This window comes from Mandrillus leucophaeus, unplaced genomic scaffold, assembly GCF_000951045.1.
Source record: "Mandrillus leucophaeus isolate KB7577 unplaced genomic scaffold, Mleu.le_1.0 Scaffold887, whole genome shotgun sequence".
NCBI classification, from domain to species: Eukaryota; Metazoa; Chordata; class Mammalia; order Primates; family Cercopithecidae; genus Mandrillus; species Mandrillus leucophaeus.
Genome location: NW_012109663.1, coordinates 625,826 through 647,037, shown reverse-complemented (window position 1 = coordinate 647,037; position 21,212 = coordinate 625,826). Strand labels below are relative to the sequence as shown.

General features: G+C 40.6%; 1 long non-coding RNA gene across 1 annotated transcript in view; it reads right to left on the bottom strand.

Annotated features, from left to right (window-relative positions):
• Positions 1-265: 265 nt before the first annotated feature.
• The window catches only part of LOC105531447, an 84,549-nt gene continuing 63,602 nt past the window's right edge, over positions 266-21,212 (bottom strand). Inside the window, exons 2-4 of the long non-coding RNA XR_001004803.1 lie at positions 12,650-12,695; positions 3,975-4,061; positions 266-444 (exon numbers count right to left, since the gene is read on the bottom strand). This is a non-coding gene — a long non-coding RNA (uncharacterized LOC105531447). The remainder of the gene's footprint in view (positions 445-3,974; positions 4,062-12,649; positions 12,696-21,212) is intronic.

The window sequence follows — 21,212 nt, the reverse complement described above, 5'->3', positions numbered from 1 at the left end:
TACCACGTTATAGAATGCTCACTGGCTTGAATGCAACTTTAGCTGAAGTGAGCAGTAATGAAACCCAAATAAAGTACTCCTCTATCCAGAAGAGGTCAAACTCAAATCCCAGGAAAACATATAAGTAACACTTCATTGAAAGGATTTTAACCAGCAAATTAATGCTGCAGCAGCAAATTAATGCTACAGTAGCATATGAGACTATAAGTAAAAGGAGCTTCCATTGAAAGTGCCACAAAGCATTGCAGGGCCACAGTGGACAAGTGAGAGCAGAACATCCTATGTTCCAGGAAGAGGATGCAGGACATGCATTATGGTTTATAAAAACTCCCGGTTCTTGCAGTTGGCAAGAGCTTGCTTTTAGTCCAAATAACATTCTCCAGAAGTTCTTCGTCTTCTTGGATCCCCCGTTTTGCAGCAACATTAAGAAGCATTTCTACATCCCTAGAAGAAACTGTTATTTAGTAGTGCTAAGAAAGAGTAAACCAAAAGCACTTGCACATTCAAGAGTTTGAGTTAAGAGCCAGAGTAACAGTTGTTTAAACTCATTGTAAGGTAATGAGGGAAACACATGCCATTTCACCTGGGTTTCATCATGAGTTCTGATATAGTTTGGCTGGGTCTCCACCAATATCTCATCTTGAATTGTAGTTCCCATAATCCCCACGTGTCATGAGAGGGACCCAGTGGGAGATATTTGAATCATGGGAGCAGTTTCCCCCATGCTATTCTCATGATAGTGAGTAAGTTCTCATGATAGCTGATTGTTTTATAAAGGGCTTCTACCTTCGCTCAGCTCTCATTCTTCTGTCTCCTGCTGCCTTATGAAGAAGGATGTGTTTGCTTCCCCTTTTGCCCTGATTGTAAGTTTCCTGAGGCCTTCCCAGCCATGCAGAACTGTGAGTCGATTAAACTTCTTTCCTTTATAAATTACCCAGTTTCGGGTATTTCTTCAGAGTGGTGCATTAACAAACTAATATAGTAAATTGGTACCAGGAGTGAGGCACTGCTGTAAAGATACTTGAAAATGTGGAAGCAAATTTGGAACCGGGTAACAGGCAGAGGCTGAAACAGTTTGAAGGGCTCAGAAGAAGACAGGAAAATGTGGGAAAGTTTCAAACTTTCTAAAGACTTGTTGGAAGGCTTCGACCAAACTGCTAATATTGATATGGACAAGGAAGTCTAGGCTGAGGTGGTCTCATATGGAGATGAGGAACTTGTTGGGAATTGGAGTAAAGGTCATTCTTGCCATGCAAAGAGATTGGAGGCATTTTGCCCCTGCCCTAGAGATCTGTAGAACTTTGAACTTGAGAGAGATGATTTAGGGTATCTAGCAGAAGAAATTTCTAAGTGGCAAAATGTTCAAGAGGAAACAGCACATGAAAGTTTGGAAAATTTGCAGCCAGACAATGTGATAGAAAATAAAAACCCATTTTCTGAGGAGAAATTCAAGCGCACTGCATAAATTTGCATAAGTGAAAAGGAGCCCAATGTTAATCACCAAGACAATGGGGAAACTGTATCCAGGACATGTCAGAGAGACCTTCGTGGAAGCCCCTCCTAATCACACACCCAGAGCCCCATGAGAAAAAAATGCTTTCCTGGGCTGGTCCCAGGAACCCCCTGCTGTGTGCAGCCTAGGGACTGGGTGCCCTGTGGCCTGCCATTCCAGTCATGGCTAAAAGGAGCCAAGGTACATGTTGGGCTATGGCTTTGGAGGGCACAAGCCCCCAAGCTTGGCAGCTTCCATGTGGTGTTTAGCCTGTGAGTGCACAGAAATCAAGAACTGAGGTTTGGAAACCTCCACCTAGATTTCAGAGGATATACGGAAATGCCTGGATGTCCAGGCGGAAGTTTACTACGTGGCAGGACTCCCATGGAGAACCTCTGCTGTGGCAGCGCAGAAGGGAAATGTGGGGTCAGAGCTCCCACACAGAGTCTTCACTGGGGCACTGACTAGTGAAGCTATGAGAAGAGAGGCACCATTTTCCAGACCCCAGAATGGTAGATCCACTGGCAGCTTGCACTGTGCACCTGGAAAAGCCACAGACATTCAATGCCAGCCCGTGAAAGGAGCCGGGAGGGGGGCTGTACCCTACAAAGCCATAGGGGCAGAGATGCCCAAGGCTGTGGGAGCCCACCTCTGGCATCAGCATGACCTGGATATAAGACATGCAATTGATGTAGATCATTTTGGAACTTTAAGGTTTAAGGAGGGCCCTATCGGATTTCAGATTTGCATAGGGCTGGTAGCCCCTTTGTTTTGGTCATGTTTTCTATTTTGGAATGGGTGTATTTTCCCAATGCCTGTACCCCCCATTGTATCTAGGATGTAGCTAACTTGCTTTTGATTTTACAGGCTCGTAGGCAGAAGGAACTTGCCTTGTCTCAGATGAGAGTTGGGATTTGGACTTTTGAGTTAATACTGGAATGAGTTAAGACTTTGGGGGACTGTTGGAAGGGCATGATTGTGTTTTGAAATGTGAGGACATGAGATTTGGGAGGGGATGGGGCAGAATGATATGGTATGGAACATCCCCATCTTTACTTGTAGTTCCCATAATCCTCATGTGTCATGAGAGGGACACAGTGGGAGGTAATTGAATCATGGGGGTGGTTTTCCCCATGCTATTCTTGTGATAGTAAGTTCTCACAAGATCTGATGGTTTTATAAGGGGCTTCCCCCTTTGCTCAGCTCTCATTCTTGTCTCTCCTACCAACTTGTGAGGAAGGACGTGTTTGCTTCTCCTTCTGCCATGATTGTAAGCTTCCTGTAGCCTTCCCAGTTATGCACAACTGTGAGTCAGTCAAACCTCTTTTCTTTATTAATTACCCAGTCTCATGTATTTCTTCATAGCATCATGAGAATGGACTAATACAAGAATCTTCATAATAAAATCAGAGCTACCCAAATAAATATTCTTAAAACATCAGAGCCTAACTAGATTATTTTGCCCTATTTAGAGAAGTTTTTCTAGCCAAGAATCTTATGTAATGTCTGAGGCATCCCTCTCTTGCAAGGAAATTCTATATTTTGGTTTGGGAGTGCTAACTGGAGAGGGATTCCATACAACCTCCCATCTGGTAACTGTCAGTTGCAAAACAGAACATATTGGCTTCGCCATTTTGACTTGGCTGCCTCAAAATGGTCATTTCAAAATTTTGTTACCAATTATGCAGCCAACATCCCTGACTATTATACAAATTCCCAAGATCCGCCCCATCCTCAGTGCCTTACTGAACCTTTTTTTCTAAAACTGGTCTACCTCTTAGCCTGAGGTAGAAGACTAAATGCTAGAGTGGCAGGAGGTGGTTGTACACATTAATTGGAAATGAAGTAGATGCTAGTTGCATTACTTTAAAAAAAAAAAAAAAAAAAACAGAAAACAAGCTGAAAGTTTAATGGTTTGTTTTTGGGACCCTATCAAAAAATGTGTCTGACTCAAAATAGCTGCATAAAAATGTCATAGACTATGAACTATTAAAAAACATTAAGAAAATCTTCTCCAGAGAAACTAGTGGTATATTTATTTTTATAACTGTGAGTAATCAAGAGGATTAGTCCAATAGACACTGAAGATATTTGTGCCCAAAGAGAGTTCTCTACCTTATATTCATGTCTGTTCTATTCTGTTTATAAGAAAATGCAGTAAGGCTGTAAAGATGGTATTCAAGGGGGCTATAAGAATTCACAGGAGAGTGTAAGGACCATGAAATAACCCAGCATTTCATCTCAGGCTCACAGAATGCCTGAAGAATTTAGTCAGTGGAATATATGCACATATATGAATATTGTATTCCCTTGCTTTGTGACTTTTATTGTAACTCAGCAGCGTAAGAACATAGAAAGGCAAGAGTAGAAAGTGAGCTGTATAGAAAATGTTTTTGCCTGTGAATTGCAGGTAGTATATGAAGGGCATGTTTGGAAAGAATGACATGTCAGCTAGAAGGGAAAAGACAGTGAATTTTATTACCCTGCTTTCATGGAGTCAGTCATGTTTTTCAGTGTTCCTACTGCAAGGTTAAAGGCAGCACCAGGATGGTCCTGCTGGGAGGCTTGTCTAAAAAGGAAAGGAGAAGAAAGGGGACTGGTGATGGGGGGAAGCATGCTATAGAAAACAAAGAAACAACCTTGTAAAAAAGCATCCCCTTCATAAAACCAACGACAGCACCAATAAAGACTATTACTAGAAACCATTACTTCTATCTTACCATATATCTAGCCAAACAATAATAAGACTCCTTCATTAAAAATGCTTTTCTTGACCAGGCATGGTGGCATGCCCATAATCCCAGCACTTTGAAAGGTCTAGGTGGGTGTATCATTTGAGGTCAGGAGTTCGAGACCAGCCTGGCCAAATGGTGAAACCCTGTGTCATGGTTAATACTGAGTGTCAACTTGATTGGATTGAGGGATGCAAAGTATTGATCCTGGGTGTGTCTGTGAGGATGTTTCCAAAGGAAATTAACATTTGAGTCAGTGGGCTGGGAAAGGCAGACCCATCCTTAATCTGGGTAGGCACAATCTAATCAGCTGCCAGTGCAGCTAGGATAAAAGAAGGCAGAAGAACATTAAAAGGCTAGCTGGCTTTGCTTCCCAACCTACATCTTTTTTCCATGCTGGATGCTTCCTGCCCTCAAACATCAAACTCCAGGTTCTTCAGCTTTGGGACTCAGACTACCTTCCTTGCTGCTCAGCTTGCAGATGGCTTATTGTGGGACCTTGTGATTGGGTGAGTTAATACTGCTTAATAACATATATATAGATATATATATACACACACATATATATATATATATATCTCCTGTTATGTATAGATATAGATAGATAGATATCCTGTTAGTTCTATCCCTCTAGAAAACCCTGACTAATACAGATTTTGGTACCAAGAGTGGTTCCAGAGGAGCAGAATATTAAGGATGGTTTTGGGGTTTATGGAGTTCACTGCTTAATATGATTAGACTCCAAAATGCTAAGGACTCTACTTCTAAAACTATGGAGAACACTGATAGTCCTTGGCATGAACTCTTTAGAGAATTATGCAAAATATATGCATTTGACACTCCTGATTCACTGTTCATGAGAGACAAGGAGTCTAGTGACTCTACACATAATACCTTTGACCATACATGAAGAACCAAGGAACATAATGAAGTTGTTTGGTTGCTCCTAAGTTCAGTGGACAAAGTGATGAAAGAAAATTATGAAGTTAGGGAGTCTAACTCCTGACTTCAGAAGCAGATATTGAGCATCAAATGTGCCAAGATTGTCTTGAGTGAGTCTTATCTCCTGTAGAGAAAGAACTGAAATTGTGGAAAAATAGACACAAGCTCTTATCATGTGAGTGGCTGACCTGCAATGATAGGTGCAGGCAGAGTCCCGTCAGGTGTCTCCTCTTAAAATGAGGGCATTGATTGGAAAAGAATGGGACCCTGCAACTTGGAATGGGGATGTATGGTGGGGTCCTGATGAAACTGAGGACACTGAGCTTGTAAACTCTGATGAACCTTTTTTGCCAGAGGAAACAGTTGCCACATCCCCAGTAGTGGCAACATCCCCTCCCCAACTCATGCTGCATCAGTCTTTCCACCTTTGTCTGAGGAGGTAAACCCTATGCTGCCTGAGGCAACAGTGATGGCCTACCCTGAGGCAGTTACCAGGCAAGATAATGTTGATTCTCCTCAGGAGCCACCCGCAACACCCCTGTTTGCCTCTAGACCTATAACTAAAGTCCTGGCAGGCCCCTAGAGGTGAGGTTCAGAGTGTGATCCAGGAGGAGATGTGCTACACTCGAAAAGAACTGCTTGAGTTTTATAATTTATGTAAACAGAAATCTGGAGAACAGGCATGGGAATGGATATTAAGGGTGTAGTATAATGTTGGAAAAAATATAGTTGTATCAGGCTGAATTTATTGATTTGGGTCCACTAAGCAGGGATTTTGCATTTAATGTTGCAGCTTGGGGAGTTAAAAAAAAGGTTCAATAGTTTATTTGCTTAGTTAGCTGAAATATGGATTAAAAGATGCCCTACTGTGAGCAAGCTGGAAATGTCTGATCTCCCTTGGTTTAATGTAGAGGAAGGGATCCAAAGGCCTAGGGAGATTAGGATGCTGGAGGTGATTAGTCACTTTAGACCTATTCATTTCAGTTGGGAGGGTCCAGAAGATATACCTTTGACCAATGCATTGCAAAATAGATTTGTGAGGGCAGCACCTGCATCTTTGAAGAGCCCTGTAATTGCTCTTCTCTGTATGCCAGATCTAACAGTGGGAGCTGTAGTCACTCAACTACAAAACTTAAATACAATGAGAATAATTGGATCCCAAGGTGGCAGAGGCCAAGTGATGTCACTTAACCCTCAAAAGCAAGGTGGGTGTAGCTACCGTAATGGATAGCAGAGGCAAAGCAGCAATCAGAATAGTCTCACTTGTGTAGAGCTCTCACATTGGCTAATCACGGTGTTCCTAGAAGAGAAATTGATAGGAAGCCTACTGCATTCCTACTCAATTTATATAAGCAGAAAACTTCCAGGTGGAATAGACAAAAGACCAATTTGAATTATAAAAACAGAGAATCATGACCCCTCAATCAATTTCCAGACTTCAGCCAGTTTACAGGCTCAGAGCCCCCTGAATGAAGGGGAGGACAGGTACCCTTAAGGAAGGACCCCACTACACTACTGACAACTTACGTTAATTTTTCTCCCATCCTTCCTCAAATCGACCTCTGGCCTCTTACCAGGGTAACTGCATTGGGGGAAAAGAAATGATCGGACATTTTGGGAACTACTGGACACTGGCTCTGAGCTGAAGTTGATTCCAGTAGACCCAAGACGTCATAGTGGTCCTCCAGTTAAAGTAGAGGCTTAGGGAGGTCACGTAATTAATGGAGTTTTATCTCAGGTCCAATATACAGGGGGTCCAATGGGTCCCTGGACTCATCCTGTGGTCATTTCTCAAGTGCCAGAATGTATAATTGGCATAGACATACTTAGTAGCTGGCAGAACCCCCACATTGGCTCCCTGACTGGTAGGGTGAGGGCTATCATAATGGGAAAGTCCAAATGGAAGCCATTAGAGCTGCCTCTACCTAGAAAAATAGAAAATCAAAAACAATATCACATCCTTGCAGGGATTGCAGAGATTAGTGCCACCATCAAAGTCTTGAAAGATGCAGGGGTGATGACTCCCACCACATCACAATTCAGCTCTCCTATTTGGCCTGTGCAGAAGATAGATGGATCTTGGAGAATGACAGTGGATTACTGTAAGCTTAATCAAGTGGTGACTCCAATTGCAGCTGCTGTACCAGATGTCGTTTCATTGCTTGAGCAAATTAGCACATCTTCTGGTACCTGGTGTGCAGCCACTGACTTGGTAGATGGCTTTTACTCCATTCCTGCCCAGAAAGCCCACCAGAAGCAATTTGCCTTCAGCTGGTAAGGCCAACAATATACCTTTTCTGTCCTACCTTAGGGGTATATCAACTCTCTGCCTTTGTGTCATAATCTTATTTGGAGAGCCCTTGATCACCTTTTGCTTCCACAAGGTATCATACTTGTCTGTTACATTGACGAGATTATGCTAATTGGATCCAGTGGGCAAAAAGTAACAAACACACTGGACTTATTGGTGAGACATTTGCATGCCAGAGGATGGGAAAAACAGCTAACAAAAATTCAGACAGCTTCTACCTCAGTCAAATTTCTAGTGATCCAGTGGTGTAGGGCCTGTCAAGATATTCCTTCTAAGGTGAAGCATAAGTTGCTGCATTTGGCCCCTCCTACAACCAAGAAAGAGGCACAATGCCTAGGGGGCCTATTTGGATTTTGGCGGCAACACATTGCTCATTTGGGTGTGTTACTCTGGCCCATTTATCCAATGACCCGAAAGGCTGCCAGTTTTGAGAGGGGTCCAGAGCAGGAGAAGGCTCTGCAACAGGTCCAGGCTGCTCTGCAAACTGCTCTGCTGCTTGGGACGTATGACCCAGCAGATCCAATGGTGCTTAAGGTGTCAGTGGCAGATAGGGGTGCTGTTTGGAATCTTTGGCAAGACCCCATAGATGAATCACAGTGGAGGTCTCCAGAATTTTGAAGTAAGGCCCTGCCATCTTCTGTAGATAACTACTCTCCTTATGAGTGACAGCTCTTGGCCTATTACTGGGTTTTGGTGGAAACTGAACGTTTGATGATGGGTCATCAAGTCATCATGTAACCAGAACTGCCTATCATGAACTGAGTGTTTTATGACCCATTTAGCTACAAAGTAGGTCATGCATAGCAGCATTACATTATTAAATGGAAGTGGTACCTATGTGATTGCGCTTGAGCAGGTCCTGAAAGCACAAGTAAGTTACATGAGAAAGTGGCTCAAATGCTCATGGTCTCCACTCCTGCCACCCTGCCTTCTCTCCCCCAGCCTGCACCAGTGGCCTCATGGGGAGTTCTCTATGATCAGTTGACAGAGGAAGAGAAGACTAGGGGTTTTTTTAAGAGAAGACACTTGGTTTTGCACGATACACAAGCACCACCTGAAAGTGGACAACTGCAGCACTACAGCCCCTTTCTAGGACATCCCTGAAGGATGGCAGTGAAGGGAAATCTTCCCAGTGAGCAGAACTTCAAGCAGTGCACCTACTTGTACACTTTGCATGCAAGGAGAAATGGCCAGATATGCAATTATATACTGATTCATGGGCTGTAGCCAATGGTCTGGCTAGATGGTCAGGGACTTGGAAGAAGTATGATTGGAAAATTGGTGACAAAGAAATTTGAGAAAGAGGCACGTGGATAGACCTCTCTAAGTGATCAAAAACTGTGAAGATATTTGTATCCCATGTGAGTGCTCACCTACGGGTAACCTCAGCAGAGGAGCTGTTTAATAATCAAGTGGATAAGATGACCCATTCTGTGGACACCACTCAGCCTCTTTCCCCAGTCACTCCTATCATTGCCCAATGGGCCCATGAACAAGATGGCCATGGCGGCAGATGTGGAGGTTACACATGGGCTCAGCAACATGGACCTCCACTCACCAAGACTGCCCTGGCTATGGCCACAGCTGAGTGCCCAATTTGCCAGCAGTAGAGACCAACACTAAGCCCTCAATAAGGCATTATTCCTCAGGGTGATCAGCCAGATGCCTGGTAACAGGTTGATTATATTGAACCTCTTCCATCATTGAAAGGGCAGACGTTTGTCCTCAATGGCATAGATACTTACTCCAGATGTGGGTTTGCCTATCCTGCATGCAATGATTCTGCCAAGACTACCATCCGTGGGCTCATGGAATGCCTTATCCACTGTCATGGTATTGCCTCTGACCAAGGCACTCGCTTTATGGCTAAAGAACTGCAGCAGTGGGCTCATGCTCATGGAATTCACTGGTCTTACCATGTTCCCCATTATCCTGAAGCAGCTGGATTGATAGAATGGTGGAATGCCCTGTTGAAGTCACAATTACAATGCCAACTAGGTGACAATACTTTGCCAGGGCTGGGGCAAAGTTCTCCAAAAGGCCATGTATGCTCTGAATCAGCATTCGATATACGATACTGTTTCTCCCATAGCCAGGATTCATGGGTCCAGGAATCAAGGGGTGGAAATGGAAGTGGCACCACTTACCATCACCCCTAGTGATACACTAACAAAAATTTTGCTTCCTGTTTCTGTGACATTACGTTCTGCTGGCCTAGAGGTCTTAGTTCCAGTGGGAGAAATGTTGCCACCAGGAGACACACTGATTCCATTAAACTACAAGTTAAGATTGCCACCTGGACACTTTGGACTCCTCCTACCTTTAAGTCCACAGGTTAAGAAGGGAGTTACAGTGTTGGCTGGGGTGATTGACCCGGACTATCAAGATGAAATCAGCCCACTACTCCACAACAGAGGTAAGGAAGAGTATGCATGGAATACAGGAGATCCCTTAGGGCTTAGTATTATCATGCTCTGTGATTTAGGTCAATGGGAAACTACAATAGCCCAGTCCAGGTAGTTGGCCCAGACTATTCAGGAATGAAGGTTTGGGTCACTCCACCAAGAAAAAAACCATGACCTGCTAAGGTGCTTGATGAAGGCAAAGGAAATACGAATGGGTAGTAGAAGAAGGTAAACATCAACGGCCCCGTGACCAGTTGCAGAAATGGAGACTGTAATTGTCATGAGTATTTCCTCCTCCTTTTGTTAAAAACATGTGTGTGCATGTATACACTTGTACTAAGAAAATAACTTCATTTTGTTTCTTTTTTCCTTTATCATGTGACAAAAGATTTACTTCATATCGGCATTTGAGTGTCATTAACTTTATGTAATAGTATTTGGGCTGGGGATTGGTGCGTTTCTGGTTATATGAAGGATAGTTGCATTACGCTAGGCATAATTATGACCTTATTATTGTTTTTATTTGAAGATTATGTATGATCTCAGGAAATGTGTATCAGTTAAAGTTGACAAGGGGTGGGCTTGTGATGGTTAATACTGAGTGTCAACTTGATTGGATTGAGGGATGCAAAGGACTGATCCTGGGTGTGTCTGTGAGGATGTTGCCAAAGGAGATTAACATTTGAGTCAGTGGGCTGGGAAAGGCAGACCCACCCTTAATCTGGGTGGGCACAATCTAATCAGCTGCTATCACAGCTAGGATAAAAGCAGGCAGAAGAACGTGAAAAGGCTAGATTGGCTTAGCCACCCAGGCTACATCTTTCTCCCAGGAAGCTGGATGCTTCCTGCCCTTGAACATTGGACTCCAAGTTCTTCAGCCTGGAGACTCAGACGGGTTTCCTTGCTTCTTAGTTTGCAGATGGCCTACTGTGGGACCCTGAGATTGTGTTAGTTAATACTACTTAAGAACTCCCCTATATATAAAAATATCTATCCTATTAGTTCTGTCCCTCTAGAGAACCCTGACTAACCCCCCGTCTCTACTAAAAATACAAAAAACATTAGCCGAGCATGGTGGTGTGTGCCTATAATCCCAGCTATTTGGGAGACTGAGGCTTGCTTGAACCCAGGAGGAGGAGGTTGTAGTGAGCTGAGATCACGCCACTGCATTCCAGCCTGGGTGACAGAGGGAGACTCTGTCTCAAAAAAAAAAAAGGTTTTTCTTACTTGAAACAAGTACAATACTTTTAAAAAATTAATCACATATTTGTTTCAAATCAATTCATCAGCTTTTCCAAATATTGATATAATTATACTCTTTTCTCCAAAATATACAGGCAATCAAAATGCTGGAAAGGACTATGTGGGAATGTTAGAAATTCAATAACATGTAAACTGACCCTTAAGCACTATTTCCAGTTGCTGAAACATAAATGTAAATTGCTAGTACTTTCCAATAGAATTTTTACCAAAGATAGAATCGATCTGTATTTGCACTGTCCAGTACAGTAGCCACTACTGGTTATTGAATACTTGAAATGTAGACAGTGCAACTATGCACTAAAATTTTAATTTTATTTAGTTTTAGTTCATTTACATTTATATGGCCACATTGTGGCTGTTGGCTACAATACTGGATGGTGCATATCAGTCACCCCAGGATCTTATTAAAATGAAGATTCTACTTCAGTGGGTCTGCATTAGGGCCTCAGAGGCAGCATTCCTACCAAGTACCCACCTGGCGATGCCAATGCTGTGGGTGTATGGACTATACTCCCAGTGGCAAGAGCTTCAGTCAAGTGCAGTTAGTCACCAATGACACTTTGCCACTTTGGAACCATGTCACTCCCTTCCTGATTCTCAAAGGTGTTTCTTCTGTTGTCAGGTGAACTTTATCAGAATATCGATTTTAAGCTTTATAATATGTTCCTGAAATGCCTTCTTCTGCTGGTTCATGTTTACTTTATTAACCATTATAGACTTCTGGAGTAGTTTGAGCTGGCAGCATATTACACTCTTCTAGGGAACTTTTTCTGCTCATTTAAATCAATCTGGAACTGGGCTTCAGTATTTTTCAGAAGTTTCCCAGGTGATTCTAACACATAGCCCAGTTTGTAAATTTCAAATTAGTGTACGTTTTATAGTCAAGAGCTCAAAACCTTAATAACCAAAGTAATGTTAACACAGAGCATTGTTAATAAATTTATTGACATCCTGAATATTGACCTAGATTGGTCCACATTCCCCACTTTGACTCTTTTGAATCTAATCTGCTGTTTGCTTACATTGTGTAGACTGTTTTAAAATGCACTGGCCCCACCCTCTCAACAGCCCCACCAGTACTCCTACCTCATCACCAAGTGGAAAAAGTAAAGAGGGTACCAAAACTTTAATATTAAGAGATTTTAGATCTCTAGCTTATTTTTGCTCTAGGGAAAAAGCACCAAAATCATAAGGTTTTCTATTTAAGCATAGGTTGAGCATTCCTAATCAGAAAATCTGAAATCTGAAATGCTCCAAAATCTGAAACTTTTGGAGTATCAACATGACACTCAAAGAAAAATCTCACTGGAGCATTTCAGATTCTGGATTTTCAGGTTAGAGATGCTCAACCAGTTAGTATAATACAAATATTTCAAAAAAAAAAAAAAAATCCAAGATCCAAAACACTTCTGGTCTCAAGCAGCTCCGATAAGGGATGCTCCACCTGTACTTTCTGAACAGGTAACTCTGGAGTTTTGCTTTTTGGCAGATGTCATCATCTTACCTAAACCATTGCATTGCCTTCTCTTCATCCTTCACTACACCAGCTCCTAGGTAAACAAAAGATACTATATTTTTTAAAATGGACTCAGTTTACTGCTGAATGCTAAGACTTAAAAGTCTGCAGATATATTGGGTTGGTGCAAAGTTAATTGGCAAAATGTTTTTGCCATTAGTTTTAGAACTCTAACCAGCAAACCTCTCCCCACCTCTTTTCCCCCAGTAGAATAGCACCAGACAAACAAAGTTACCTTACCTTTCAGGTATCTTTACCCAAAATGAGCATAAAAATGTGCCACATGGAAATGAAAGCTCTGGGAATACAGCCACGTATAAAGGAGAGAGATCATGGCTCCCACTGTGGCCAGGAGCTGCAAAAAGGAAAAAGGAGACAGGAGGAAAAGCATAAGAATCTACTACTTCAGCTATGGTTCAGATATGAAAGAAATGACTGTACTGTATGAGAAAAGCATTTCAGGATGAATTTCACATGATTTAAAGAGGAAGTATGTCCTTCAATGGCCTCTGTTGGGCAAAACATCTTTATTGTCACTAGTCTTTTATTTTAAGACAGTCTTATATTACTTTTTCTAGGTGATACAAAATAACTGGATTGCATAATTAAATGAATTGGATGCTGACCAATAGGATCTTGGCAGTTTATAAAAGAAAAACAATTGAGGCAGAAACAAAAGCAGAAGTGATAAAAAGGATGTATGTGTTTATTGTTTGGGCAGGGACACAGTGAGGGGCTGAGATTTGGAGCAGAGGAAGATTCCTGTCCTTCTCTGTCACAGTCTGAAGAAGCCACAATCCTGGCCCATTTTCCTAATATCTCCAGCTGCTTCTAAAGAACTGACAGACCCTCAGACTGCACTTACAGCTTCCTTCCTAAAAAGGTCTTGACAAGCCTGTGGGTTCACAGAAGACGAAGGAAGATGAGATCTCACAGCCCAAACCATAGCCTAAGCTGACAATATGAGGATACTTCCTGAAAGAACCATGGCCTTAGCAGGAGCTTTGTCATCATCCTTCTTAGCAGTTTGAGCATGCTATCTACTTCTCTTCAGGAAACCCTCTTTTCTCATCATGAGAAGCTTGTACCTCAATGGATTGATGCCCAAAACAAGATCACATTGTCCAACCTAATCAGCATGGCCATTAGCATTTCCAGAGACTTGGCAGTCACCCTCTGAGATGTCAACTCATACAGCTATCGATGGCTGACAGCGAAATAAATTCTGTGGGGCAACTATGAAACACAGCAAGACTGCAAACTGCACTAGACCATGGAAAGCTCAGTAGCCCCTAACCCATCGCCTGGGCATGCTTGGCTGGCTTCTAAGGAGGAGCTCATAATCTGGAAAAAAATACAGTGGGGCTGACCATTTTCCCTTTCAGGTGCGATGTATTTCTAAAAGAAGAAAGGAATGCTGAGTCTACACCAAAAACCCAGGTCTCTAGTGCTGGCATGAAGGGTACAGATCTATTATTGACTCCAAGACCAAAGTTGAACTTGAAAATTGGTGATTATTGGTGGTTATACATAATCATATATGATAAAGCCTGTATGACAGTCTTCATGTTTATGTGTATATATATTAAATACTAATAATATTCTTTGTATATTGTTGAATTTTTTTTGTTTTTTGGTGTATGTTTGGTAGGACTGTTCTAATTTTTTTTCCTCCTCTACAGTAATCTCTGGATTCTGTTTCATGAATACACTACAGCCTTTTACAGTAATTCTGTATGTTACAGGCTTTCATAGCAGATGGATATCTGCTTTTGACTCCTCAAATCTTTTCTGAAATTATTTAATTGATTCATTATTTGTTTTGAATGTGTTTAACACTGTTCTGATCACTGTAGATAAAATAGTGAGTGAAATAAGCAAAATGTCCTGCTCTATTATAGCTAATATTATAGTGAGGATAGAGAAGTGAGGAAGCAGACAACTAGTAAAACACATGAGATATTGGATACAATAAATGCCATAGAAAAGCATAAAGACTAGAAAGACATTAGGGAATATCTGTCTTTCTCTCCCTCACACACACAGCTGGGGGAAGCAAGCTACCATGTTGTAAATAGCCTTATGGATTGGGCCACATGATAAAGAACTGATGTCTCCAGCCAACAATCAGCAGGGCACCGGAGCCTGACAACAGCAATGTGAGCTTGAAATAAGAACCTCCCTCAGTCAGGCCTTTCAATGACTACAGCCCCAGCTGATAAATTGATTGCAGCCATACAAGAGAGCCTGGGCCCAGATGCCTGACCCACAGAAACCGTGAGATAATAAATGTATGTTTTACGCAACTAAGTTTTGAGTACTTTGTTACATAGCAACAGATAATGAACACAGGGCCTGTTGGCCATTTAAAGCACTTTGACTTTTACCCAGAGTAAAACAGAAAGGCACTGAAGGGTTTTAAGAGAGAAGTGATGTTATCTGGCATTTTTTAACAGAATTATTCTGGCCTCTGTGAAAATAGAGTGAAGGGAGGCAAGGGCAGAAACCGAAATAACAGTTAGGGAGCTATCGTGAAAATGCAAGCAATACTGAAGATATGACGGGCGCATGATACATGGTGGGAATGGAGGCAACAGCAAAGCAATTCTGAAAATGCTGATATTAGATCTAAGAGCAACTGCTGTTTGGATGTGGGTGTGATAGAGATGGGAGAGTGTATACCTTCACTTTCTTCATTTGGGAGGCTTTCTTCATTTTCAATTTGTTTTGGAAATCGAATTTATTCTTTCAATTGGTGAATATTTATTAAAAGTCTACTATGCTGCTATGTCCCCTCCAAAATTCAGGTTGAAGCTTAATCCTCAATGCAATAGTATTAAGAGATGTGGACTTTGGGAAGTGATTAAGTCATGAGGGTCCTGCCCTTCTAAATGGCATTGGAACCATTATTAAAAAGGGCTCTAGGTTGAAGAGAGTCTTGCCTTTCCACCTTCTGCCATGTGATGACATGGCAACAAGGTGCCATCTTGGAAGCAGGGAGCAGGTCTTACCATGCACCAGTGCCGGTACCTTGATCTTGGACTTTTTAGCCTCCAGAACTGTCGGAAATAAATTTCTGTTGCTTATAAATTGCTCAGTCTATGGTATTTTGTTATAGCAGCACAAACAGATTAAGACATGTGCCTGTTATATAGTCTGTTTGCTTTTAAGATAGTCCAATCTTTAGTTTCAAAGATTTTTTTTTCTAACTTTAGTGGGAAGCCATTGGCACACTTTTAGCAGAGAAGAGACATATGATTTATGTTTTAGAAAATCTCTCTAGTTTTATATAGGGAATTATCCATATGGGAGCAAGTGAAGAAGCACGGAGACCAATTAGAAGACAACTGCAGTTGGGTGCAGTGGCACGTGTTTGTAATCCCAGCTATTCTGGAATCTAAGGAGGAAAGATGGTGGGAACTCAGAAGTTCAAGTCCAGTCTGGGCAACGTAGCAAGACCCCATGTCTTGAAGGAAGGAAGGAAGAAAGGGAGGAAGCAAAAAAGGAAAAAAAGAAGGAAGGCAAGAAGGAAGAGGGAAGAAAGGAAAGAGTTGAAGACATTAAACGCTGTATTTCTTAATATCTGAGAAGGAATTTTCAACATGTAAAGGAAGCAGACTAAGAAGAATCTTGACGAGGCACCATGGCATGCCTGTATTCCCAGCATTTTGGGAGGCCGAGGCGGGAAGATCACTTGAGGCCAGGAATTTGAGACCAGCCTGGGCAACATAGTAACACCCCATCTACATAAAATAAAAAACATTAGCTGGGCAGGGTGGCACATGCCTGTAGTCCCAGCTACTGGGCATCTGAGGCAGGAGGATCGCTTGAGCCCAGGAGTTCAAGACTGCAGTGAGCCACTGCACTCCAGCCTGGGCAACAGAGTAAGACCCTGTCTCTAAAAATAAAAATACATAATAAATAAAAAGAACCCCAAGGTATAGGATTAGAATTAAAAGTATCAGCATCAAGTCAGGTATAAAATACACACACACATACATAAACACATACAGAAATAAAAATAGTTACAGTCATATGCTTGCATACATACACATGTACATGCATATATACATACATACATTTCCTAGCTCTTTCTACTGAAAACTCCCAATGCAATGACACCTCGGTAATGATGAACATGAGCTCCCAGATCATTGTTTCATTCTTTTAATAAATGGTATCCTTCATTAAAAGAAATCAAGGGTAGGCTGGGCATGGTGGCTCACGCCAGTAATCCCAGCACTTTGGGAGGCCAAGGCAGGTGGATCACTTCAGGTCAGGAGTTCGAGACCAGCCTAGCCAACATGGTGAAACCCTGTCTCTACTAAAAATACAAAAAGTACCCGGGTGTGGTGGCACATGCCTGTAACCCCAGCTACTCGGGAGGCTGAGGCAGGAGAATCACTTGAACCCAAGAGGCAGAGGTTGCAGTGAATGGAGATCGTGCCACTGCACTCTAGCCTGGGTGACAGAGCAAGACTCCATCTCAAAAATAAATAAATAAATAAATAAATAAATAAATAGTTCTTTAAGAAATGGCTAACTCCAGGGGACCCAGATCATTGTTTCATTCCTTTAATGAATATTATCCTTTATTAAAATAAATCAAGGGTCCTTTAAGAAATGGCTAGTTCATTTAATGGAATGAAAAAAGGTACCTGGAGCATTTTGTTATCTCTAAAAAACATATACAATGAGTGATGGAGATATGTCAAAAGGATACAGAAGCCTACTTACCAGGGCTAAAACTGGTCAATTCTGGGATAATATCCACATCATGATAAATAATATTATCAAATGAAAACTCAGTAACTAAAACTGGAATCCATGAATCTATACTAACATAAATAATAAAGAAATGTGAGAAGATACATTTATTTGTTATAGTAGAGTGCCAACTAATAATTGTAGAAAGAAGCAAATAAGGAAGCAGCCATTTGGCAAACCTCATTATGATGGTTGACTCAGGTGGAAATTGTCAATGAACGCTAATACTGATGTGGGAAACTCGATGAGAAACGGGATATTAGTGTAAAATCTTAGACATCTTGCCTTCAAATGTTAATTGGTCTTAAAGAAAAATTGAGCTTTTAGAAATCTAGTAAACACTAACATAAATATGTGCCCAAGATCAAGCAGCAGAACAGATCAACACTGTGTGGTGCCTCCTGACATGAGGCACCAGGAAGAGCACAGCATCGTTTCTGTGATATTCCTGCCACAAATACATGACTTGTGTCTGGTCATGAGGAAACATCAGACAGACCCGTGTTTAGGGTTGTCCCATAGAATAAAAGGAATCCATTCTTTAAAACCCAGAGACTTGAGAGAGAGTGAAACACTAAAATGTTCCAAATTGAAGGAATCTAAAGAGGCATGGCCACTAAATGTAATGCAATTTCCTGGATAGGATACTGGACCAAAAAGAGGAAGAAAACACTGTTGGGACAGTTGGCAAAATATGATCAAAGTTTGTGGATTCAATGGTGGTGTTCTATCAATGTTGATTTTCTTATTGGCAGCCAAGTATATTGTTACTATTATAGCAGAGTGTCCCAGTTTATGGCATGTATATACTGAAGTATTTAGGGAGTAGAGCGACATCAGATCGGGGGAGAGAGAGAGAAGCAATAAATATATATACATAGTAAAATGTTAAGTAATCATCCAAATAAAAAGGATTGCTTTGTTCAGGCCGGGCAAGGTGACACACCTGTAATCCCAGCGCTATGGGAAGCTAAGCTAGGAATATTGCTGGAGGCCAGAAGTTTGAGAACAACCTCAGCAACAAAGTAAGACCCCATCTCCATAAAACATTAAAAATTTGGCTGGGCATGATGGCACTAATTACTTGAGAGGATGAGAGAGGAGGATAGCTTGAGCTCAGGAGGTCAAGGTTGCAGGGACTCATGATCACTCCGTTTCACTTCAGCCTGGGTGACAGAGCAAGACCCTGTCTGGAAATAAAAAATAATTTTGTTCTATTCTGCCAACATTTCTATAGGTTTGAAACTAGTTTAATTTTTTACTTTAAAAAGCAAATTGCAGTTCTTTAAATACATATATACACACACACTTATATATATATATTTTATTGGTTTATAAAATCCATCTGCTAATTTTTTCTGTTCCTAAAGTTATAATTCATCTTGGCCTATATATATATATATATATACACACACACACACACACACACACATACATACATACACACCAATCGATAAAGAACAGCTGGGCAATATTTCACAATCAGCATACCCAAATGGCAATACTGATAATGAAATAAACATTGAATAGTTTTGTCACTGTCATCTATGATTTTATACCATCACCTCAAAGTGGTGGGTCTGAGCCTTTCTCCAAAATAAAGTTATGCCCATTTTTCATTATTTTTTCTAATTTTAAAAAGCCTCAAAAAAGGTGGAAATAAGATATTTTTTAAAGCCTCTATTTTTTTCTTATAAACAGTAAAGGTTACTTTTTTATATTTTCCCACCATTGCTTGACCTTTGGTGTTTTTACACAAGATCTTTTATCTAGGTTCATTGGCCGATGTCTTGTGAAAATATCAATCTTTTAAGAAATTGCTTTATCTTCTTTCTCTTTTTGATTGTTTACTTCTTAAATTAACTTATATAGCTTGTGGTATAGGAATTAGATACTAAACAAACAATAAAATATGCAAGTAAAATTACAACTGAGATAAGTGCTAGGATCAAACCATAGGGAGGTTCATGTCTTCATATCTTTGTATCAAAGAGCAAGGGTTAGCTTTTGGTAAGGTGAGGCTGAAGAGGGAGATACAGGGCAAATTATGAAAAGACTTGACCAAATGCCATGCTAAAGGTTTTGGTCTTCATATTCAGAGCAAATGGAAGTCTCTGGAAGGTTAATGTATGAAGGATAGGGAGGAAAGAAAAAAATAATAATTTTGAGTTTCAAAACTATTCTGACCACAGTATAGAGTTGCAGTCTCCAATGTGGAGTATACAAGATGTTCCACTGGACAAGGAAAAAATGTTCAAACTTCTACAAACACATATTAAAAACTTAAGCTTCGTTAATATTTATCCTAGGGATTCACTTAGTCAATATGACAGGTGTCATGACTCATTTAGGGCAGGTGAGGTAATATTAGGAAAGGGTGAGCATTCCACAGTGTTGACTTTCACATATTGGCTGTGCCTCTGTTTATGTATGCCAGGTTAAGTAGATTTATGGATATAGTGCTAGTTTAACTGAAATAATCTTCATAAAATAGACATACTCTTAAAAAGACTGCTGTTAAAAAAAAACCCATGAGATGAAGTAATATTAACATTGTAAGGCACGGCAATCAATAAACTTCCCTGGGTTTCTGATTTGCATGACTCCAGTCACCAGAATAAGAGAACTAGGTGTAGGCATATTACATTAAAGATAGTGCAGGGGCCCGTGACTTTGGTTTGGATCCTATGGGGCTCAGAGAAAAACTGTAAAGCAGCCCGTTGGGTGTGAGTGTCTGGAATTTACAGATGTCTATACTAAACATTGAGTTGTCTAAGTAAAGGTGGTAATTTAGGATGTATAGGCTTTAATGAAATCTTAACTTTAAATATCAAAATTTCAATTTTTGAGAGCCTCAAATCTCTCTTGATCTGTCTTTCTCTATAGTCTATAATTAGAATTCTATATTTACTCTGATGTTTTTAAAGTTTTTTCTAAAGTTAAGGACGAACGTTTTCAATCTTAGAGGTTTTCCTTTAACTTTTTAAAAATAAGTAAATGTATTAACGCCATTTTATATGGGTGTTGTTTAAAAGAGGCATTTGAAATCAGCTCTTTCACTTTTAAAGTATGAAACTTTCAAACATACAGAAAATGAATTAGATAGCTATGGACCCATCAGCCACATTTAACAGGTTTATATTTTGACATATTTGCTTCAGATTTTTTCTTAAAGAAATAAAGCATTACAGAAATAGAAACATATCTACCCTCATCTCTTTCCTCCTCTCTTCCCAGGGGTAACTACTAAACCTGTATTAGAGGTTTGACATTCTAATGCATGTTTTCAAGGAAGAATGGGCTTAAGTTTTAGCTATATCAATATGGATAAATCTTTAAAATAAATGTTACAGTTAAAAAATGAAGTTGAATGATATTTTAGTAGTTCACATGGTTAAATAAGAATAATAGTTAACCACAATAGCATTGCCAAGGTTAACCAAAACATCACATTTCTTTATTCTTGGTTGGAATTTTTCAACCAGTATTGTATATGTATGTATCAACAATGAACAGAAGCCAGAGATTATTTTTAAATTTGTAGTTTGCTTGGTAGAAGTCTATTAAAACATAAAATTCATTAACAGTAAAATTTGTAAAGGATGCAAAGGGGTAGGTATGGTGGCTCACACCTGTAATTCCAGCACTTTGAGAGGCTGAGTCAGCAGGATCACTTGAGCTCAGAAGTTGGAAACTAGTCTGGACAACATAGCAAGATCCTGTCTCTACAAAAAAATATTAAAATTATCTGGTAATGGTGCATGCCTGTAGTTCTAGCTACTCA